A 25067-nucleotide genomic window follows, 5' to 3' on the forward strand; every position below is an offset into this window, starting at 1 on the left:
CTGCCCCCTATTGCCACTCTTGTTTGCTCATGCAATCGAACCACTAGCTAATCTGTTCTGAATGGGTGGGGAGGGAATGAGGATACCCCTGGGAGTACTTAAGCATAACATCTCCTTATATGCGGACAATCTTCTGATCTATCTGGGGGATGCAGTCAAGGTATTACCTTGGCACTTGAACTGCTGGGCAAATTTGACAGTTCGTCCGGTTTAAAAGTCAATAGAAGCAAGACATACCTATTTCCAGACCGACTCCAGGTTAAACTTAATTGGGCTCAATCCACTTTTAGATACCTGGGAATACATATTTATCACTCCCTGGAAGATCACTGAGAGGGCAATCTTGGGAAGGCACTTTGGTCCCTTAGGCATTGTGTCCCTTTCTGCTGCTCCTTGCGCCTACCTATCATGGCCTGAACCTCCCTATCTAAAATGGTCATGCTTCCGCGTTTGTGATATTATTTTATTAACCTTCCAATCACAATCCCGGCTAGTTGGTTTTGTCAGCTAGACTCTCTACTGAGGAATCTCATTTGGGATACGGGATGGTGTAGGGTATCCTTGATGACTCTGCAATTCCCTATGAGTGAGGGAGGACTGGGAGTCTCCAATTTTGAAATGTATTGCTAGGCTTCCCAACTGCAGTGGGTTACCCAGTGGTTAGAGGGGATACGGTTAGATGACATAGACCAGATAGGGAGGGAGATGGGTTTCTCATGGCTCCTGGCCAAGTTGCTTAATCCAGTTGTGGAAGTCCCGTGCCACTCTCTCTTACTGGTGATGACTCTGCGATGTTCACGTAGAGGGCTGGTTAAGACAACAGGCACGCCATTGTATTCTGCAGTACTGCCACTGATCGGATTACTGCATGGAGAACCAATTTCTATATTTTCAGCCAAACAGTTGACAGCCTGGATCAAGGTGGGATTAACTACTGCAGGGGACCTTTTCCACCAGGGTACTCTTATCCCCCTGGAAAATTTGGGGGCAGATGCAGACCTCCCACTAGGTTAATTCCTACAATATGAGGCCCTAATAAGCACATTTCAGGAATTATGGGGAGGAGGTACGGAGGAATCTAAAACGCACCAAGTGTTTCATTCTGTATTAACCTTGGGTTTGGATATCCACTTAGTGAAGTGGTTGTATTGCTTGCTGTTGGAGGAATTTCGTAAACCTCTAACACCGCTAATGAGCGCTGGGAGACAATATTGAAAAGAGAACTATCTGACCCAAGTGGAACAGAATGCTTTCACATCATAGAACCATTTACCGCAATACCAGACTGAAATATACACAATTGAACTACTTGCACATGACGTACATGGCACCCCACAAGCTAAGAGTAGTTTATGGTGGTGAAACCCGAGGTTGTCCTTGGTGTGATTATGAGGATGCACATTTTGTCCATATGATATGGGCATGTCCCAGCCTGTGGTCATATTGGGAGGCAGTGGTGGCTGACATGAATGGGACCCTGGGACGCACAGTATCTTTTAATGTTGAAGTCTGCTTGTTGGGACTCTTCCCACACCCCCTAAACGGAAAGTCGGGAACAGATTTCTAGATCTGGCTTTAGTTCTAGCTAGAAGGAGAATAGCCATGCCCTGGAACTCTGCGGAGGCACCCCGTTGCTGAGCAGTAGAGGTGTTGTGTAGTTCCTATATACCCTATACAGGATCTGCGCATTTTGGATGATATAAACTGTGGATTTGGTGGCAGACTGGTTCCGTGCACCCCCACCGGATACGTTAGCCTGTTTGCATTAGCTATCTCACAGTGCCACTAGAATTTCCTCATTTCGGGGAGAGAATACTTTCTGGCAACCTCAGAACATGACAACCCTGATCCTTCAGGATAGTGGAAACAATGTACTGCTTTTCGCTCAGTCACTCGTGCTCACTTAGTTTGTCTCAGAGATACACAGAATAAACAGTCTGGGCATTTCAATAAGGATTTATTGTACAGTTGTTATTCTAGATGTGCTGTAACAACCATTAGACAGTAGCAGAGATATATGGTTAGCAGTACTATGAAAGTAAAGGGATGGTACAGTTCTACCATTTTGCATTAATCATGAATATATACACATATATAAAACACATGATAAAAAGTGCATACTCCTACGATGTCTCCCTAACTAGATGACCTAAATGTACCTAGCATCTGTGGGTGTTATGCCAAGAATCCCTCTAAGGTCTAGTCAACCCCATTACCTAAGTTAGGAGAGAATATGGGACCCTGTCCTGTTCTCGAATTAGACAGCCTGCGAGAAATGTTAGACCACTGCTAGCTGGGGCTTCTGCATGCAGGAACCTCAGCGTCTCTGGTCAGTGTGTCAGCAGGGAAGTTACGGTCTCCTCTGCCTGTCTAAGCCAGACATGATTTATATATTCCCCACAGGTCTCCCCAGGGGTCCTACCTTGCTGTGTTACAGTGTCAGCCTAAAGGATGACGTTGGGCTTGAACTTTAACATAGGTATTAAACAGGAGATGTTCGTCCTGCTGTGCTTCCAAGAAGCCTCATGCATAGTATTGAACCAGGGAAAAACACCAGTTCTGAATGCAGTGTCATATCTAGGTAAAAGGTCAGTCCCTATGAACCATTATGTATGTAATGTAGGGGAGGATATAGGTGAAAGGTTGCAGTGTTACCTGAGCCTATATAGGGTACCTATATGGAATATAACAGAGGGAGACCCTGCGGAGGACCAAGATTTTGAGGTCAGCTAAAGAGATGACTCTCAGACTAGTGACTGAAGAGAGCCTATAACCAGGGGGTGAGGGTGGAGAGCTGGTCCCTAATAAGAGATGCGAATAAGCGGTGAACATGGCAGACACCTGATGACAGATTTAGTAGACTGAAAAGTAAGGATGAGCACAAACAATAGGAGTCCCTGAAAGTCCTGTTATTGGTTATGCTACTCGGACCGTATGGGGTTGTAAGTCGAAAGCTGAACTGCCCCTCTTCCCTCCCCGGCCACCTAGTGTTGCCAGTAATCTGATCAAATATCTCTTAGCTCCTGTAGGAAATCATACCACCATGCATATGTTTGTTTCAGCTCATGGATAAACCTTTTTGTTTTCCATTCCTTTCTTTAAATTTAAAAAAAGAGAGAGACAAAATAGGGGCACAATTAGTGAGATCTACCCATTAGAGCTCCTACCCAAGATAGGTTGTGACACCAGATATACATAGACACATGAACCCGCAAATATATCTTGTAGAGATTAGTCCTATGTCAATTTCCAGTACTCAGAACGGATCAATTCCACAACTTATAAAATAGTAGCAATGTTTTCTGTTGTATGTGTCAGACGCAGGGATAGCAACAGGAGAGACGGCAAGAATGTACGGTCTGCTTAGTACTTTGTATCACAAAGGAAAACGAGATGGAATGTAATCACTGTATCTGTTTGTGTGTAAGTATGACAAATGCCAATAAAAAAGTTACCAAAAAAACATGAATCAATATTTCACCTAAAAAATGTTTACAGCATAGTACAAGTGAAGCTCTCATACATATACACAACAGAAGGAGCTTGCAAGCAAGTCTATGAAAGATTGATGTCAGATCACATTAGCACCAAGTTGGAAGGCAATTCTGTTGAAAGAAACAAGTTGATTAAAAGAGATGACCTCTTCATTCATACAATTTATACAGAATCCCAATACCACAATTTCAGCATAAGTTGAAAAGACCCAATATAAGATTGAAATAGAAAGAAATATCGCTGCACTCACATATAGTCTGTTGTATTCACAGGTAAAAACGAAATTCAAATAGGTAATACATGTTTTGTAGGTGCTCAGAGTGATCACCTCCTAGTCCTTGAGGTGCTATTATCAAATGAAACAGGAAGCCTTCCTGGGAGGAAGGACTAACTTCGAACACTCTTTGTGCGAGTTAACGCGTATGTAAATTAACACAGAAATAAGAGGACAAGTTAAAGAGATGCTTGTATTTATTCTTCGTGTTTTGCTTCAATCAATGAATCAAAGTTCATCATACTTCATCATATGATTAACGATTGGTTCCAATAATGATCACATAAATCCAATCAATCCAACATGGCGAGTAAGATCAAAAATTTCCAAAGCATAAGAAGCGTACAACTATCCCCTATGCATTTTGTGCAAACCGCACTTCTTCAGGGGGAATCTGTAAACAGAAAGTAAGGAGATCTGTCTATCAGGCTGACACAGGATTGCGCAGAAATAGAATGTTGCACCCAGTGCTGATTGCTTGAAAACCGTGAACTGCACCCTAGAAATGAAAAATTATGGGCCACGTGGTAGTAAAGTGGGAATTGTGACAAAACCAAACGGTAACTGGCATACTTATCAAGCATAATGTCCGAAAGGGTGTTAACCAGTGTAGGCTATACGTTCCAGGTAAGGGATGTGAGTGGTGAAGGGTACTGATGACTGTGCCAGAGAGGCGCTCATAGGCTCCGGGGTGAGAAAGTGACATGCTCAACGGATCTAGAGAAGGTAACCGATGTTTTAAATACATGCGGACTTGACAGTGCGTGAAAATTAACAAACAGTGCAAATTCAGGATATGTCATGCATGCGGCCACAAGGTCGTAAGTACACTTAGGCAGTTACATAAAAAAACTAGCGCTTACCCATATGTTCAAGAAAAACTCAAAAACAAGTATAAGGTGTACCGCTTCTTCATGATCGGGCGAACCCGGAAGACGCCAGATATTATGTGCATGCGCAAAATAGCAGGGTGGTAGAAACAAAAAACGGACAGTGAAGGACAGGTAGAGATCAACTAGAAACACAAAAATAGCACTACAAACTGGTGAGAAAAAGTCAGGGCTGAGTCTAGCTAAATCATGATATGGAAAACGGAAAAAGATTCATGACAGCTATGAGTAATGGATAAAAACCGTTCAAAGAAGAGATTCTGGGAGAATGGGATAAGAAAACATACGGTAATCAAGGAAATTAGTACCAGAAACAGAACAATTCTGAATGCATATAAAAGAAATAGCAAATAGTGTAAAAACGACCGTGAAATGGAAGAAAAATAGCATTAGATAATGTGGGTGGATGAAAAAGAATGAGAGAGAAGACTTCAGAGAGAATGAGGGTTGGAAAGGAAAAGTGAGCAAAGATCAAAAAGCACAGAAAGCATAAGTACATATGAAAGAGTTTATAAAGAAATTAATTAAAAGAAGTAATTAAAAAAGCCAACTAAGGTAAACAGCCATAAGAGAGAACAAAATGAGCAGATACTCTATGTAATCAGTCATCAAAAGATCACAAGTGGCAACTGAATTCCAGTCTTTCATTAAGCCCTTTCGGCTGGAGGGCATTTAAGCGGTGTATCCAGTAGAGTTCACGCTGTAGTAAGAATTTGTTGTTATCCCTGTGTGGTAGTCTTTCTATTACTTCCAAAATCAGAAATCGAATTTGACTGGGATTGTGAGCACTTTGGTTATAATGGGCTGCAACATATGATTTCAAATTTTTGGTCCGAATATTGCTGCGGTGCTCAGTGAGTCGTGTCTTGATTTTACGTTCTGTTTTTCCCACATATGGGAGTCCACATGGGCACTTCAGAAGATATATCATCAATCTCTAGGAGTATAGGGGGAAGTAATAGGTAAGGCTGCCCCCCACTCAATCAACACTTAATCACAAAAAGGCCCTACCTAATCCAACAGACATCCAAATACTAGACCAGTACAGGGGGTATAGTATCTCATTATCAGTATAAATACACTGGATGTGTAAACTTACACTATTCATGAGGTCAAGATGTATAGATTCACAAATACAATATACAAACACAGGTCAACACTTACTGGAACAGAAAAGTGTAGAAGGTAGAGAGAGTGCCTCGCGGTAGTAACACCCGAGGGGGTTCTCGGCTAACAATAACCGGTATACCCACTTCTCATCATTGGTCACTCTCTCTGTGTGAAGAAAAGAAAATGCACCGAGACATGTAGAAGTGCACAGGTAAGAATAGTGAAAATAAGATAACCAGAGGATAAATATAAACACTACTGTGAAATATGTGAACATACATACACCCTCAAACAAACAAACAGATAAAATCTGGACAGGTTTTGCTAGCTATTTATTATTTATTCTGGCGCTGCAAAAATCTCCCATTTAAAAATGGTTAATTATATACCATAATTATTTCTTCTCAAGCCGACATGTTTCATTGCTTCAATTTCAGCAACTTCATCAGGGCATAAGAGGGGTTCTCTATTCTCAGTCTTCACACCTTACTGGTTGACAAGGAACTGTGTAAATATAAAAGCCAGAGCACTGCAGTGATTGTACTGCACCCCTTCAGCCGAAGGGTTTTATCAAAGACATCACTTGTGAACCACACACCAAAAGTACCGGAAAATCACGTTTACCTTGTGGTTGCCCAGTCATCACGTACCGGCAACCATCCACTGGACCCCGTGTAACGTGATCACTTGTCCACCAGTGGCTCGTAATAATATGAGTCACCTATATAAAAAAAAAATGAGTATAAAATACCCAAGTCGGTATGGCACGATTTTCTCTTAATTACATTTTCAGGGAATGTGCTAAAAAGTACTCACATTGACATATACAAATTAAATGTGATGTGCATTGCAGGGCATACACATAGGTATATTTTTTTAGGTGAAACCCAAAACGGACCTTGAGGAGGCGTAAAGTGAGATTTTCACTACTGGCATTTACTAAAAAAGTACCGGCATTAACATGTAAATGTAAAAGGTGTAAGAACACACTTCAGAATTTAAATTTAGGGCTTCCAGATAGATATGTATGTATATCAGACAAGGGAAAACCTGTTGTCTCATCGCGAGGTGGTTTTCTCAGTAATATGTGCAGAGGACGTGCTACCTAAGAGATCAATGTTGTAACTACAGTAATCATCCCCTGCTCACTCTATTCCACTCAATATTATCATTCAGCCCCTCCCGGTCCGCCTTCTCAGAAAAGATCCATTTCGCCTCTTTTCTTGTCAGAATGTTGTCCAGATTGTGTGTATCGCCTACCACTTTTTCTAGAACAGTCCATTTTCGATCTTTGGGATCATGTCCCAATTCCGTGAAGTGTTGCACCAATCGTGTGGTAAGTTTTTTTGCTTTGATCGTGCTCAAGTGTTCCTGGATGCGGATCTTAACTTTGCGAGTGGTGAGTCCAATATAATACAAACCACAACTACACATGAGTCTATAGATCACGTCTGATGTGTTACAATTGCTGAACCGGTTGAGAAACCAGGTTCTGCCATCATGCAGCGTTACACTCTTAGTAGCTGATGTAAGGCCGCACACGGAACAATTACCACATAGGTAATGTCCTGTTGGAATGGTACTAGCCTGGATGGTACTGGGGCAACGGGTATGGACCAACTTGTCGCGCAGATTCAACGCTCTCTTAAAAGCGAATCGCGGGACCAGCATTTTGTCAGTGGTGGTGTCCAATATGGACCAGTGTTTCCTGATGATCTGTCTTATCCTTGTCAAGAGAGGATCGAACGTCGTGACCACAGGGAGGCAGGATCGCTTGTCTTTCACATTACGCTCCAAAAGGGCTTCCCGCGGTGTGTTCAGCGCCCTCTTTCGTGCATGTTTAATCACCTTCACTGGGTAGTCCCGTTGTTGGAGTTTGATGGCTAGTTCAGCTGATTGTTCCAAAAAGGCTTCAGTGGTGGAACAGTTGCGCCGATATCTCAAAAATTGCCCCACCGGGAGGTTGTCCCGGAGAGCTCTTGGGTGGAAAGAACGGTCATGCAAGAGAGAGTTCTTATCTGTTTCCTTGTGGTGCACACTGGTCACCAATTTACGATCCGATGCAACAATATCCACATCAAGGTAGACCGCAGATACGTTGCTGATGGTCCAAGTGAACCGCAAGCTTGTGTCAGCTTGGTTCAACCATTGTAAGAAAGCATTGAGCCGGTCCTCTGTACCCATCCAGATACAGAGGACGTCGTCAATGTATCATATCCACAAGGAAATATTGCCATAGTATGGATTGGACTGATGTTGGACCACATCAGCCTCAAACTGGCCCACATAAATGCAGGCCAGACCTGGGGCAAATGTGGCCCCCATCGAGGTCCCCGATGTCTGCAGGTATAGTTGGCCCCTATATTCAAAAAAGTTTCTGGTAAGTGCCAGCTCGATGCACTGTAACACAAACGTCTGCGGTGTATCGTAGAACCATTCCATCGACCCCAGAGCCCTCGCTGCTGCCACCAGCGTGGCATGATGGGGGATACTGGTATATAGCGACTCAATGTCGATAGTGACCAGTAGTTGGTTCTCAAGATCGAAGGCTGTCTCTTTCAGAATGTTATGGATGTCAGTGGTATCCTGCACATATGATTCCTGTGTGACCACCGCTTCCCTCAGGAAGATGTCTGCAAACTGGGATAAAGGTTCGAGAATAGATTGGATCCCAGAAACAATGGGGCGGCCTGGAGGCGGGCGTTGGGGCTTATGGATTTTGGGCAAGATGTAAAATGCCGATACCCTAGGATTGGTGTTAATTATGAAGTCTGCTTCCTTAGGAGGGATCCATTTTTTAGCCACTGCCTCCGCCACCATGTTCTTAATGGTTTCTGAAAGTTCAGATGTAGGGTCACGTACCAAGGGTTGGTAGTTTGTGCGGACCCCCAAAAGTTTAAGAATCTCCGCTTCGTAGTCGGTGGTGTTCAACACGACCACGGCCCCGCCTTTATCGGCTGGCTTGATTGTAATAGCAGCGTTCTTTTGTAAGGTTCCAACAGCCACCCATTCTTCCTTGGTCATATTGTGGCCCTGATTACATTCTTGATGTTGTTCAAGGGATTCAATATCTTGTATAATACGTTGTTCAAACACTGCAACCTCCGGACCCAGGAGGGAAGTGGGAGGACAGAAACTGGAAGGGCGACGCAAATTGGTGTCAAATAGCGATAGAGGCATTTTCTCTTTGTCAGCAAAAAACGTATGTAATTTTATCTTCCTCATCATCTCTGGGATCTCAGTTCTACACAGAAAGGGATCATGTTTAGGCGTGGGTACAAACCCGAGTCCCTTGTTGAGAACACCCCGTTCAATTGGTGTAAGTTCGTGAGAGGATAGATTAACCACAATATCATTATTCAGGGAAGGTTGTGAATTTATCTCTCCCCCTGATTCTGAAATGTTCTTCCTCTGCTCCGTGTGATACGTGGTGAGTACGTTTGCCATGTTGAATGTGCTCTCCCTCTGCCCTGTCCCTGCAGTTGACCCCTGCTGCCCCGGCCACCTCTCGGGGTTTGTCCTAAAAAAGACCTCAATAGGGCCCCTAGGTCTTCGTCCGATCTATTCACTGGGGTAAAATGTACCCTGCTGTTTGTGGGTGCTGCCTGACGGACTGGCCCCTCCTCGTCCTCACTACTAGTGTTATCAAAATGCCAGTTGTTGGGTGTACGTCTGTTACCTCTCTGTCCCCCTCTCTGAGGATTCTGACTGCGTCTTTGGAATGGTTGAGCCCTGGCCTGCTCTACTGGTTTATCGTAATATTCGTCCTCAATGTAGGGAAAAGCCCACAAGTGTGTGTGGCGGTCAAGGTTTTTCTTAAGACCCTTAATCTTCTGGTTGACCATGTACGCTTTGTACTCAGCCAAATCACCCTGGATGCGTGCTAACTGGTCCTTCGCATTAGTAAGTGCAGAGTTGGTATTTAAACTGTCCTCCAACTTCAAAATTTCCTTCAAGAGGGCCTCACTCAGACCTTTCGCAGTGTTAATAATCAATATAAGCCAATCCCTGGTGCATTTATTTGCAATGAAGCTCCAATCCACCCAGAATTGCTTATCCTCAAGGAAAATCTTGGGTTCTAGACGTACTAACAAACTTGGAGGAGAAGCACCTGCCCGCAAATACTCGGTCATGAGGGCCCCATGAAGGGCAACCCGTATTTGACGTTTCTTAAGGTTACTTAGTTTGTCCCACTCATCCCTAGCTGTTCCTTCAGTGTTGAGGGGAGCATCCGGTAGTAGTGATGGGCCAGCTAGAATTAATGCAATCTGTTCGTCTGAAAATGCCATCCCTAAGTGCTTACAGGATGAACAAGGACAGAAGAACAATATAATCCGTATAACAGTGTGTGGTACAGTGACGTTCCGTCAGCAACAATCTGTTGGCTCAAAGGTTCGATCCTCTCTCAACAAGGATAAGACAGATCATCAGGAAACACTGGTCCATATTGGACACCACCACTGAGAAAATGCCGGTCCCGCGATTCGCTTTTAAGAGAGCGTCTAATCTGCGCAACAAGTTGGTCCATACCCGTTGCCCCAGTACCATCCAGGCTAGTACCATTCCGACAGGACATTACCCATGGGGTAATTGTTCCATGTGCGGCCTTACATCAGCTACTAGGAGTGTTATGCTGCATGATGGCAGAACCTGGTTTCTCAACCGGTTCAGCAATTGTAACACATCACACGTGATCTATAGACTCATGTGTAGTTGTGGTTTGTATTATATTGGACTCACCACTCGCAAAGTTAAGATCTGCATCCAGGAACACTTGAGCACGATCAAAGCAAAAAAACTTACCACACGATTGGTGCAACACTTCACGGAATTGGGACATGATCCCAAAAATCTAAAATGGACTGTTCTAGAAAAAGTGGTAGGCGATACACACAATCTGGACAACATTCTGACATGAAAAGAGGCAAAATGGATCTATCTTTTCTGAGAAGGCGGACCGGGAGGGGCTGAATGATAATATTGAGTGGAATAGAGTGAGCAGGCGATGATTCCTGTAGTTACAACATTGATCTCTTAGGTAGCACGTCCTCTGCTCATATTACTGAGAAAAACACCTTGCGATGAGACAACAGGTTTTCCCTTGTATGATGTACATACATATCTATCTAGAAGCCCTAAATTTAAATTCTGAAGTGTGTTCTTACACCTTTTACATTTACATGTTAATGCCGGTACTTTTTTAGTAAATGCCAGTAGTGAAAATCTGACTATACGCCTCCTCAAGGTCCGTTTTGGGTTTCACCTAAAAAAACATACCTATGTGTATGCCCTGAAATGCACATCATATTTAATTTGTATATGTCAATGTGAGTACTTTTTAGCACATTCCCTGAAAATGTTATTAGAGAAAATTAGATTTCGGACTGATTCAGGTTTTATGAACCCATTCAAAGATGGCCGCGCCACGTTGCGTAGTGGGTGGAGCCACGTCTCCCGGCTACTTCCTGATCCTCTCAGCAGTGTCCATCGAGGATCGTTGGAAGCGCCGGAGGGACTTGGCAGTAGTAAGGCAGTTCATGTGCGAGTGAATGAGAGAGTGTGTGCAATAACCGGGTTTCTTTTCTGCCTACGGGCATGATATCATTCTTGCCCGGGCCGAAGAGATCTCTTTGAAGTAGGAGGCTCCAATAGCACATAAAAAGCTTCCTTCCGCATGCGGTATTGTGCTGGTGATGGATCGGGCTACGGGTAGCATGACAAACGCTCCATTCTCCGGCTGGTGGAATGGTTGACGTGCATTGATAAAGAACTGAGAGTAGTGCCATACCGACTTGGGTATTTTATACTCATTTTTATTTTTTATATAGGTGACCCATATTATTATGAGCCACTGGCGGACACGTGATCACGTGACACGGGGTCCAGTGGATGGTTGCCGGTACGTGATGACTGGGCAACCACAAGGTAAACGTGATTTTTTGGTACTTTCGGTGTGTGGTTCACAAGTGATGTCTTTGATAAAACCCTTCGGCTGAAGGGGTGCAGTACAATCACTGCAGTGCTCTGGCTTTTATATTTACACAGGTTCTTGACAACCAGTAAGGTGTGAAGACTGAGAATAGAGAACCCCTCTTATGCCCTGATGAAGTTGCTGAAATTGAAGCAATGAAACATGTCGGCTTGAGAAGAAATAATTATGGTATATAATTAACCATTTTTAAATGGGAGGTTTTTGCAGCACCAGAATAAAAAATAAATAGCTAGCAAAACCTGTCCAGATTTGATCTGTTTGTTTGTTTGACGGTGTATGTATGTTCACATATTTCACAGTAGTGTTTATATTTATCCTCTGGTTATCTTATTTTCACTATTCTTACCTGTGCACTTCTCCATGTATCGGTGCATTTTCTTTTCTTCACACAGAGAGAGTGACCAATGATGAGAAGTGGGTATACCGGTTATTGTTAGCCGGGAACCCCCTCGGGTGTTACTACCGTGAGGCACTCTCACTGCCTTCTACACTTTTCTGTTCCAGTAAGTGTTGACCTGTGTTTGTATATTGTGTTTGTGAATCTATACATCTTGACCTCAGGAGTAGTGTAAGTTTACACATCCAGGGTATTTATACTGATAATGAGATATTATACCCCCTGTACTGGTCTAGTATTTGGATGACTGTTGGATTAGGTAGGGCCTTTTTGTGATTAAGTGCACTTCAGAAGATAAACAACATTGGTAGTATCACATGTTGCCTTTTGGGAAAAGGCTGTCCTGCGTGTGGTTGGCGCCCAACGGCCTCGTCTACTCCTGCTCTTTCATCTCCCACTTAGAACTATCACTGTGCCCTACTGAACACCAGGTCCCTGGTCCGCCACTCTATGGACATTTGGAATGTTCTATTAGATTCCAATATATCATGTCTATTTTTAACAGAGACATGGCTGGGGGCTGGTTCTGAACCGGATGTTGCCTGTGCCCTTCCCTCTAATTATACCATCTTAAGGAAAGACAGAGTTGGGGGCAGAGGTGGAGGGGTGGCTCTAATAGTGGATAAGGCCTTGGGATGTTCTTCTTTCCCTGTGGAGAATATCGCAGGCTGTGAAGCTTTAGGCTTTTCACTTAGTCTTTCTGCCTCTCAGACATGCACAGGGATTCTCGTTTATAGACCACCTGGGCCCATTGGCTCTTTTTTTGAAGACCTGCAGGCGGCTCTTTCTGTACCCTGCTTGCGATCAGCGCACTGTATGTTGTTGGGTGATTTAAATCTACATATGGACTCGGTATTGGATGCTGATGCATCCAAGCTGCGGGATATTACTGCGCTGTTGGGGCTTGCCCCTTTTATTGACAGTCCTACCCACGTCAAAGGCCACACGTTAGATGTAATCTTTTCTACGGTGCCGATCGAGGTGTCCCCGCCGCTCCCAGTTCTTTGGTCTGATCATTTTTTAATACATTTCGCTATCTCATACGAGACTAGAACTAGCTATAGAACACAGAAGGAGGTGTTTCGTCAGTCCAGAGCGTTTCATTTAGTGACAGCAGATATGCTATCGGATGCTCTTTGCCAACACCCGTGTAAACTTACAGGGAACTTAGATACTGACCTGACTTTGGTTCAAAAATGGCTGCAAATAAGATTTGTAGAGTTAGCTCCAGTGAAGTCAACTAGAATAGCCCCCTGCCATGATTCCGCGCCTTGGTTCACCTCCGTTCTACGGAAAATGCGCCAAGACTGTAAAAAGGCGGAAAGACTCTGGCGTCGCAAATATGACCCAGTGGAGAAACTAAAGTACCGCGATGCCATAAAACAGTACCACAAACATATCTCCGAAGCTAAAAAGGAACATCTTGAGCATAGAATAGATCGGGCGGACAACACGAGTAGGGAACTTTTCAGAATTGTTAAAGAGTTTGTTGACCCTGCTGCAGGTGCCCTCTCACACTCTCATACAGAAGGGTGGATTAGGCAGCTGGCTGACTTTTTTGTCACAAAAATTAAAACCATTCAAGATTCTTCCCCCCCCGTGGTTTCTTCCACGGATGCTGACGACTTTGGTCTTATATGGAGCCCGGTACTATCCTTAGAGGAAGAGACCAGACCTACATTATCGGTCTTTCCGCAGATGTCCTGTGGAACGTTGCTGGAGCTACTGTCTCGGCTTCAATCTGGCTCACCCCTGGATGCATGTCCAGCAAAGTGTCTGGGCAGGGTGGCATCGGCAGTAAACAGCTTGTTGAACCCCCTGCTCAATTTATCTTTGAGCTCTGGAGTGGTGCCCAGGGAATGGAAACACGCGCTCATTCTGCCGCTGATCAAAAAACCTCTGTTAGATCCTTTGCTGCTGGCTAACTACAGACCGATCTCCCTCCTCCCTGCTCTGGCGAAGGTGGTTGAGAAGCATGTTCAGCATACACTTACCACCTTTATTGAGAATAACAACCTTCTCCATGATTCTCAATCGGGTTTCCGTGCTAATTATAGCACGGAGACAGCCCTTGTGGAGGTGACCGACGCCATCAGGGAGACGCTCGATCGAGGGGGAAAGGCGATGTTAGTCATGTTGGACTTGTCGGCGGCTTTTGACACCGTCCCTCATGCTGGTCTCCTTTTAAGACTCAGGGAGATCGGACTGCGGGGGACGGTGTTGGAGTGGTTCCAATCTTTCCTATCGGGCCGCCGACAGGTGATCTGGTCTCCACCGTTCTCAGCTGAAATGCCATCGCTAGAGGTCGGGGTTCCTCAAGGGTCCATCCTGAGCCCCACCATTTTTAACATCTATATGGCCCCTCTGGCGATGGTAGCGGAGGCTTTTGGGGCCCGGGTCATCTCATATGCTGATGACACCCAGCTCCTGTTTACGTGCAGCAAAGGAGAGGTCTTTGACGGCGACAGGATTAAAGATTGTCTGAGTGCAGTCTTTGCGTGGTTTCAGCGGCACAGCCTGAAATGCAACTCGGATAAGTCTGAGCTGCTTTTCTTTGGATGTGCCCCCGATCCGAGCTGGAAGTCGTGGTGGCCCCAGGACATGTTCCCTCCTGAGAAGTCATCCTCTCAAGTGAAAAATCTTGGAGTGGTATTTGATGACGCTCTATCGTTCCGTCCCCATATTATGGGGCTAGCAGGGAAATGCTTCGGCATTCTTAAAATGCTGAAGAAATTTCTGCCACTGCTGTCCCTGCAATATCGAAAGACTATAGTCCAGGCACTGGTGGGGTCACGGTTGGATTACGCAAACGCGCTTTTTGCAGGCCTGCCCAAGTATCCTCTGGCCAGACTGCAAATTGTTCAAAACTCGGCGGCCCGAGCCATATTTGGCCTGCCAAGGAGAGCCAGTGCTTCTCTGCTTTTAAATAGGTTGCATTGGCTACCTATTTTTAAAAGAATCAGGTTCAAAATTCTCACGCTGTCGTTCAAAGCCCTGCATTATGTAGGTCCCAACTACATCAGAAAGTGTATTGCTTTCTATGTGCCACGGAGGATGTTGCGGTCAGCTGATTTGGCTAAAATGGAGGTGCCCATTGTCAAACGAGTTCGGATGGGAGGACGGTCCTTCCAATATATGGCAGCGTGCCTTTGGAATGAGCTCCCTCTCTCCCTCCGCAAAGCTAACAGCCTCTTAGCTTTCAGGAAAGAGCTGAAGACCATGCTCTTTTCCGCGTAATCACTGTGACTGTAGCGTTTTCTGCCTTTGTGTTCTTGGACTTCAGGCCTCTTTGCCAAAGCGCCGGGACACCCCCTGGGGTAGCCGTGCGCTCTAAAAGTACGGCCCTAACATAACATAACATAACATAACATGTTGCATTAACGTGGAGTGGTATTGAGGTACCTTGAGTAGGATGGGGTATGGTATTTCCTTTTATTATGCTGTTGCAGTGGCCACAATTGTGGCACGGCAGGGTGGCTTTGAAATTACTAGAGACTACGCTCGAAGGTTTCTTCAAAAGTGCTTGGATGTTCTTAGTGCGCTGGTATGCAAATATGGGAGGGTTCTCGAAACTTTTATTGAAATCCGTTTCCATTTGTAGAAGAGGCCAGTGTTTATGGATCGTCTCTTTGATTTTAGGGCTGTGTGTTGAGTATTTGGACACAAACACTAGGTGTGTATCCTGTTCCGTGGGTTTGACTTTGGGTTTGAGTAATTCATTCCTAGTTTTTGTGGCTCCTCGATCTTCTGCCAATTGTGTTATGTGTCTGGGATATTTTCGTTGATGGGATTTGTCTGTAATTTTCACACAATTATCCTTGAAAAGATCTTCAGTAGATGCAATCCTTTTGGCTCGAAGTAATTGGGAATATGGTAGATGACGTTTGAGACTAGTTTGATGAAATCTGTCAAAATGTAAGTAGTTATTACGGTCAGTAGCTTTAGTGTAAATGGATGTCACCAGATGAGTGTTGATTAGTTTAATTTGGACGTCCAGAAAAGAAATTTCGGATTCATTGCAAGTGTGGGTAAATTGTATTCGAGAATTGACTGAATTGAGGTCATCGATAGCTTTCAATAATTGATTTTTGCTGCCTTTCCATATTAAAAAGATATCGTCGATGTAACGATAGTATGCACATAGAAATGGCTTCCAATTGTGATTATGAAGGATGTGTTGGCACTCGTATAGGTACCTGAAAAGATTTGCCTATGCCGGAGCAGCACAGTTGCCCATGGCTACTCCGGACAGTTGGAGATAGTAGTTATTGTCGGGTGTTTTGAAATAACTGTGGTGTAGTACAAATTGCATGAGTTCTATGATGAAAACTTGTCAATCCAATGGTTTATTCGTCTGAACCAGGGCTGCTTCCAAAGCTTCAAGGCCTAGGTCATGGGGGATGGAGGTGTATAATGAGTTAACATCGATGGTGCATAGACTCACGGAAAGGTCTGTGGGAATAACAATATTGTTTATTTTGGTTAAAAAATCTGTAGTGTCCTGCAAAAACGTAGACATATTTTTGACACTTGGCTGCATATGTTTGTCAATGTAGAGTCCTGTTGGTTCATGAATTGAGTTGCGTGTACTCACTATAGGACGAAATGGCGGTTTGCTGGGGTGTTTATGAATTTTAGGTACCAAATATATGTACGGTACTTGTGGATAGTCTTTGATAAGAAATCTCTTGTCTTTTTCTGTGATGGTCTTGGATAACACTGCATTGTTCACCAGTGTTATTAAAGTAGTTTTCAATGTGGTTGTGGGGTCGGTTTTCATTTCCATATAGAGGTTAGGATTATTCAAATGAGACTTTAGATTTTCTGAGTAGTTGGTGGTATCTAGAATAACAAGGGCTCCCCCTTTGTCAGCTTTGCAAATAGTTATGTCGTCATTGGAAGCTAGTTGATACAGAGCTTGGCGTTCATTAGTAGTCAAATTAGGTTTAGCATTTCTTCTGGTTTGAAACATGGCTTGTAAATCCTTTTGGACTAGGGTTTCAAAGACATCCAATATTTTATGGTTCACAGGTGGAATAAATGTACTGTGAGGGCGTAGGCCCATTAGCATGCTGTCGTCTTTGGTAGTCTGTGGTTCACATATGTTGTTAAAGAAATGCCTCAGTCTTAGAGATCTCATGAATTTATAAAAAGATATAACTGTATCCAGTTCAATGGTGTGATGTGTAGGCACAAAGTTCAATCCCTTTTGTAGAACTGTTTCCTGCATGTTGGTTAAAGGAGTTTGGGATATGTTGATGACTAAACTCTGTGGCTTCTGGTCGATTTGGCCGGTGGTAGTGATGTGGTTCTTCCACTGAGACCTCCTGGATCTACGGTTGATCCAGGGCCTGTCTCTAAAAAAGACTCAGGTGTAGTAGTCGCTTCTGTTGAAGGTCCTGGTTCGTCAATAGGTTGTGTGGAAGGTTGTGGGTCGGTGGTCTTTGTACCCGATGTTGTTGGTTGTTGTCTATGTCTGCCTCTTTGAATTTCTGTCCGGGTTGAGTCGTCCGAAGATGAGGTCTCTCCCTCTGTTGATCTATTGTTGTATTGGCGATTTTGTCGCCTGGCTGCATATATTTCAGCCCAGTTGTATACCTCTCCCAACTTATAATCAACCGTGTCCCGTTTAAATTTTCGTAGTTTTCTTTCGTTAATTTCCTTGATGTATATGTCCAATTGGTTGTTGATATCCTCGAGGGCAGTGGTTAGTTCTTCAGGGGTAAGCTTGCAGCTCAACTCGTGTTTTAGTTGTTTCACTTCACTTTCAAGTTCATCTAAACTTTTAGAGTGCTTTCAGGCTGTCTTTCAGGTTCTTGTGGGCCTGTGAGCATGCTTTGTCAAACCATCTTGGGGTGCTAACTGGACTTGCCTTTTTGGTGTTCGTTAAAAAGCCCTCAACCAGGTGCGCTATTTCCTCAAATGCATTTACCACAGCTGCTCCTTCTAGGGAAAGGTCAAGACACACTTTAAAGGCGTCTCCCTCTTTATCCATTAGCGATTTATAGAACCTTGCCCCTTCTATTTTAGCCCACCTCAGGCGCCGTCCCTGGTCCATAGCTCTTTCAATATTTTCCATAGCCCGGGGGACCCTTTTGGTGGGGGGGTATATTAGCTCCAGCACTAGGGGATTGTGATCACTATGTATGTTCCACTCAATGTCCGCTCCCTTCACCCAGGATCTAAACAGTTTCGAAACCACAATAAAATCGATAAAGGAACGGCAGCCTCTACCCTTGAAGGTGGGTGCGATCTCCTCTCCTTCTTCAGCTTTCACTAGGTCAATAATGTGTATCAGGTTTTGGCCTTTCATCAACCTGTGCATTTCCGTCCCATCTGTTGTGTGCAGAAAGTGTGGCCCATTCTCCAACGTGCAACAGGACCAGTCTCTAGTAATAGGTCTAAGAGATGGGCAAATGTGACAATTAAAGTCACCCGCAATTATCCGGAATGGAGCCACTGCCCTTTTCCCATGAGCGGGCTCAGTGTTAAGGAAGTTATCACGTTCTTTAATTATGGTTCCCTTCCCATTACTCCCCACTGCATTATAAAGATTAATTATAGTGAGGTTTAACCCTTTCATGTGTAGGCCCAGGGCTTGCAAGATATGTGATGGCCAATTGAGGTCTGTCCACACCCCTTCAATCTGCAAATCCACATAAGTAATCAGGCCTCCCATGGCTCTTCTTGATGGTGACTTCTGGGCAGGGATAGTGAAACACTTATAACCCGATAAAAAAAAAGGGTTATAATCAGTCACCCAGGTTTCTTGCAGGCATGTTATTTGAAACCTCATAATATAATCCCTCCAGCCCCTGTTGTTAAATTTCACAGCCAGTCCCGCTATATTCCATGACAGGAGCTTTAGCCCCGTATTGGTAGGGAACGTACTCATCGATTGTGTCTCGTTACTATTTTTTACCATGTTCCCTTCCGGGGCTCCCTTACCCACTGATATCGAATACTGGGAAGATACACCATTGCTACACTGGCTTTTTATTTGGGGGTCTGCCAGAAGCCCTTCTTGTATCACCTCTCTGGGTTCGCCCGCCCGGTCGCAGGGGGAGTCTGATAGTACATTTAATGGGCTATACTGGGGACTCGTTTGGACCGAGCTGTTCTTTCCTAGTCAATCTAGTTCTTCCAAAGACATCAGTGGGTCAAATCTGTTCATCAGATATACAGCTCCTTGATTCCTGACTGGGGCATAAGGTGCAGATCGTCATGGTCCCACCCTATTCCACTCCCCTTTACTTGCACTGCCGAGTCATAATCTGAGCTAAGCGTACCCCTTGGATAGAAAAAATGTAAGAAAAGTTAACAAAAGGAGGAGAGAGAGAATTACCTTGAAATGGATATGTTCTCCCTGAGTTAGTTTTATAAACCAAAGGAATCCATTTGGAAGTGGGAAGGAGGTGTCCCTACAATGGTTGGGAACACACTAGTTGTTTTTGGGTACCCCTCACACACCAACAGGTCCCTTGGTGTCATGCTTCATCATTGGGGTCCTCGCACCCCTCTACGGGATGCGGCGTGCTGCGACCGACGGTTGCGTGGGAGCACTTATATTGGCTATATATGGTGTGGGTGAGGGATTTTATAAGTGAGTGCTGTGGTGGGGTTTGAAAGTGAGTGGAGTTTTAAAAAGTGCCTGGCTCGTGGGGTAGCAAAAAAACTTTAATTCGCCCCCGGGCTGGTACTAATAAAAGGTGAGAGAGGAGGTATTGGTGTAACCTATTTGCACCACCTCCTATGTGTGTGTCAACATGTTTCGGTGTAAAAACACCTTCTTCAGGACTGGGGTACACAAATCCCCACCTTACTCACGTTTTTCTATTTCATCAGATTTTTTATATGCTAAAAAGTGCAATTTACAAGTGCAGGAATTGTAATGTACCTACTGAACAACCGCTATTTAGCTGACCTGTTAGGAGAAGGACAAAAAAGTTTTTCAGGTGGTCCATTCCTTTAAAAACCATAGGTATGTTTACCCGTGGATACAGTCAAATAAATGTTGGTGCGATTCGAATTTCAAGACACGTTAGTGTCATTCTACATATGAAGAACGTGCCTGTGGTGAAAATTTTACAAATATATAAAAAAGGGGACAAATACTAGACAGACACACATTTAACATAAACACACACACTCTAATTTTTTAGCGAATCTTGGGTTGTAGTCAGCCCATGTGGTACTTGCTGAGGCATAACTTTATTGTGAAAAATAAGAAAATTCTGTGAGGTTCACAGTGGGCATAACATACTGTTTTGTTTAGGAGTTTACTACTCCATGAGACCATTTAAACGTAGGGGTTACTTGTGCTTCCTTGCTACCTGTGAGGGAGAAATACAAATACTGCTGTTTTTCTTGGTACTTACAAATTTGTAGGGGGGGGTAAGATCGTTTCTTTTTGGGTGGTATTACTCATGAGTCTATGAGGAGAATCCCTCTTCGCTGCCCCTTACGCTGGCTCCGTTGGTTGTGAAGTGGGATTTGCAAAGGGCCCTTCATATACTATCGTTGACTCGCCCCTAATTGAATAATTGGTAAGTTGGGGAACTGGGGATGCCCGTATTTGGTTTGCCGGTAATTGGATTTTCTATCTGCTTCTATTCAGGATGGCGATTGGGCGATGGACAGTTTAACGTGGGTAACGCATGCGCATTGGGCTGCTATCTACGGCGCATGCCCGGATTGGCTTTACTATCGTGAATTCACCCCTAATTGAATTATTGGCAAGCTGGAGAACCGGCTATGCCCGTATTTGGATGGCCGGTAATTGGATTTTCTATCAGCTACCCTTCCGGATAGCGCATGCGCGATAGTGAGTTTAACGCGGGCGGCGCATGCGCATTGGGTTGCAGGTCCCTGTTGTTTACTGCGCATGCCCGCAATGGCTTGAGCTTACACTGATCCTGTTCCGAATTGAATAGGGTTCGTGCCCGCACTGATTACGATATTATTTCCTAAATATAAGGGTTTTTTATTCAAACTCGGATTTCCTAAAAAAAGGAATACATAATAAGATCGGGGTAGCCTGATTATGGTTAGGTAGTAGTTTATTTAGTTAGTTTAAAGGGAGATGAGTATAAGATTCTGTAAGACTAAGGGATTTTAGCTAATCTTTTTGTTTACCTCCTTTACCCTACGAGGTGTACTTGGCTCAGTATATTCGTGATTTTTTATACAGAAAGTGTCTTTATTTTGAATTTCATTCGAATCTCAGAATAATGAGTGTTTTATAAGGATGGTACAGTCGGAAGTGTTTCGTCCCTGTGGGTCGCTGAAGGCTTTAGTTGACCCCAGGGGATGGCATCATTTAATCCAGATATGTGGGTACCTAGGTGGAAAACCCAGCGCTGCTCTTTCTCAAAGAGACCCTGATCCGTGGGTAATTGCTCAATAACTGTCCAGTAAATGTCATTAACACAATGTCCCATCTCTAGAAAATGAGCCGCCATCTTGGTGGTACTCTTTTTGCAGCGGATGTTGCTCTTGTGCTCACTGAGTCGTGTTTTCACGGCTCTAGTGGTCATGCCAATGTACTCTAGGTGGCAAGGGCACACAATCATGTAAATAACATTCTTGCTGTTGTAGTTTGTAAATTTTCGTTGATCCCACCATGTGCCATTTGCGAAGGTCAGCTGCTTACTTTTCCTGGTTAGATGGCAGCTAGCGCAGTTACCACAGGGAAAATGTCCTTGTATTCCTTGTATTGAAGGTTGTTGCTGTAGTGGTGGTTTCGGGCGGGTGTGGACTAGTATGTCTTTAAGGTTCTTCCCACGTCTATGGGAAAACATTGGTTTCTCAATCTCCAGTGATCCGCACGTCAGAATGCGCCAATGTCTGTTCACTATTTTTGACACCTCATTCGACTGGGGGCTGTATGTGGTGACGCATATTGGTCTTGTTTGTTTGCTGATTGGTCCGATTCTGTCCTCCAGAAGGGCATCTCTATTATTGTTTCTGGCCCTTTTCATGGCTGCATTAATGATTCTGTCTGGGTAATGTCTTGCTTGTAGCTTGACTTTGAGATCCAGAGCCTGTGATTTATAGTTGTCCACTTGGGTGCAGTTTCTCCTAAGTCGGAGGAATTGCTCATATGGGAGGTTCATCCTCAGATGGCGTGGATGGAAACTGTCGTATCAGAGTAGACAGTTCCTTGCTGTCGGTTTGAAATGTGTAGTGGTTTCTAGTTTTCTATTTTGGTGGTATATGTTGAGATCCAAAAAAACAAGTGTTTCATTCGAATCCGAGTGTGTGAATTTTAGGAAGCGGTCTTGGGTATTGAGCCACTCCATGAAATGGGTGACCGTCTCGTGGTTCCCCTGCCACATCATAAAGATATCGTCAATGTATCTTTTCCAAGTTAGTATGTGTTGGCAGTAGGGAGTATTGTGTGGGTGACTCCCAATGTATGATTTTGTCAACAATACGGGGGTTCCTAAAGTTCACACCACAGAATCCCCACTGATGTCTTTACACCTATTCCCCACCCAGTAAACCCTGCGTACCAACAGAACTTCCCCCTGCTCGTTCTCTTCACGGGGTCTAAACTTATTTAGCCAAAACATGACTTTGTTTTTAAGCTCTTCGTGGGTCTCAGTCTGTTATGGCCTTAGCTCGGGCAACCCTGTAAGGATAATTACATATGGGGCAGCTTGCGGGGGCAGATTTAGACAGGGTAATATGCTCTTGGTTGCCCTGGTCGGGGTTCTTTCTGTCTGGTGCCTTGGCGGGGCATCTAAGGCGGTTTGCCTATGGACTATAGCCTGATGCATGCTCTTGGGCCCCACCTGATTTTCCTCCCTCGCGATGGCAGTATTCTCCTTCACAACCTGGGTTATTAGTGGCCCCAGTGGACCAACCGGCATGGGCGGGGATGTAGTGAAGGTAACTTGTCCTAATGCAGGGTTACTATATGTCAATTTCGTCAAATTTGTGGGGATAGTCTCCCCTACTGAAACAATATTTGGAGTAGGGTGGTTACTCCCAGCGCCCAGCCCCTTTGCTTTTACCATGGACACCACCTTGTCCAACCTGCTAATAATTAGTTTCATTTGAGTATTAATGACACTTTCAAAGTGGGCCTGAAGGTCTGAAATCATTTGAGCAGCCCACATAGGGGGGACTTGAGTGTGTGGTTGCTCCTCGCTCCTTGGGGTACTCACTCTACCAGGCTTATTACTCCCTGTTATAACTGAGGTACCCTTCCTCTGCTTTTTCGTAAGACTTAACATCTTCTTTTTTTTGCCCCTTTGTGCCAGTGCCTCCCCTTTACAGCCCGCCTGTGCTATTCGATCCACCTCCTGGCCACAGGATATGTCCGTTAAGTCAGGCTCTGGTAAGGTATATGTATCAATTAGAGGCTCTTCCAGTTCGCAATCTACTTGTGAGGCTGTTAAATCAATTTGTGGGGATAATGAAAAACGCCTCTCTGTTCGCTCTATTTCCTCTGATACTACCACAATCGCTTTGCGCAACATTTTATCTATTGCTTTGGGTTTATCAGGTACCATACAGTACGCTCCCTTTAATTTGCCAGACGAGCGGAGGTCAGGAGGAGTACGTAGGCTCTGCCTAGCCGACCTGGTTTGCACTGTACTGGCCATTTATACTAGAATGTTTCCCAGTTTAAGTTAGAGATAGTGACTACCAGATAGACTAGATAGGTTAGCCACCATGAACCCCCTCTCCGCTTATTCCTTTACGCTTTTTCAGCTTTGCCCCAGGCCCTCACCCCTTCTCTGGTTGCCCTTTGCTTCAAGTCCACGTAGCTGTCCCAGTCCCACTTTCCAGGAAAAAGTCAACACTACCTTAGTTGATTTAGAATAAATTGTTAGAGGGCTGGCCCGGCCCGGCCTCCTCTGGCCCCCGATGGCCCCGCCCTTGTCCCGGGCTACTCCCGGCGACGCCCGCGCGCGTCCCGCGTCCCACAAGTCTAGAATGCCCCCGCTCCAACGGGGTTATGCTGCAATTTGAAGCGCCTCCGGGCGCGTGATTGGCGTTGGCGACTGCTGCCGCTAGGGAGTCTGGGGCGGGTAGTCCAACTCCTCCTCACAGCGGCCGCAGGGGTGGTATAGCGGCGGTGGGAGGGAGGACCGAGAGACCCAGCGTTCAAGCAGAAGCAAGGTGAGGTAGATGGCTGCCCCCACACAAGTTGAGAATGCCCCCACTCCGCCGGGGCTGTGCTCCAATTTGAAGCGCCTCCGGGTGCTTGATTGGCATTGGCGGCTGCTGCCGCTAGGGAGTCTGGGGTGGGTAGTCCAACTCCTCCTCACAGCGGCCGCAGGGGTGGCATAGCGGCGGTGGGAGGGAGGACCGAGAGACCCAGCGTTCAAGCAGAAGCAAGGTGAGGTAGATGGCTGCCCCCACACAAGTCGAGAATGCCCCTGCTCCACCGGGGGTGCGCTGCAATTTGAAGCGCCTCCGGGTGCGTGATTGGCGTTGGCGGCTGCTGCCGCTAGGGAGTCTGGGACGGGTAGTCCAACTCCTCCTCACAGCGGCCGCAGGGGTGGTATAGCGGCGGCGGGAGGGAGGACAGAGAGACCCAGCGTTCAAGCAGAAGCAAGGTGAGGTAGATGGCTTCCCCCACACAAGTCGAGAATGCCACCCACATTTTCTAATGCTATTCTTCTTCCATTTCACGTTTTTTTCTACTATTTGCTATTTCTTTTATATGCATTCATAATTGTTCTGTTTCTGGTACGAATTTCCTTGATTACCGTATGTTTCCTTATCCCATTCTCCCAGAATCTCTTCTTTGAACGGTTTTTTACCATTACTCATAGCTGTCGTGAATTTGTTTCCGTTTGCCATATCATGATTTAGCTAGACTCAGCCCTGACTTTTTCTCACCAGTTTGTAGTCCTATTTTTGTGTTTCTAGTTGATCTCTACCTGTCCTTCA

This window comes from Lissotriton helveticus, chromosome 10 (assembly GCF_964261635.1).
Source record: "Lissotriton helveticus chromosome 10, aLisHel1.1, whole genome shotgun sequence".
In the NCBI taxonomy this organism is placed as follows: Eukaryota; Metazoa; Chordata; class Amphibia; order Caudata; family Salamandridae; genus Lissotriton; species Lissotriton helveticus.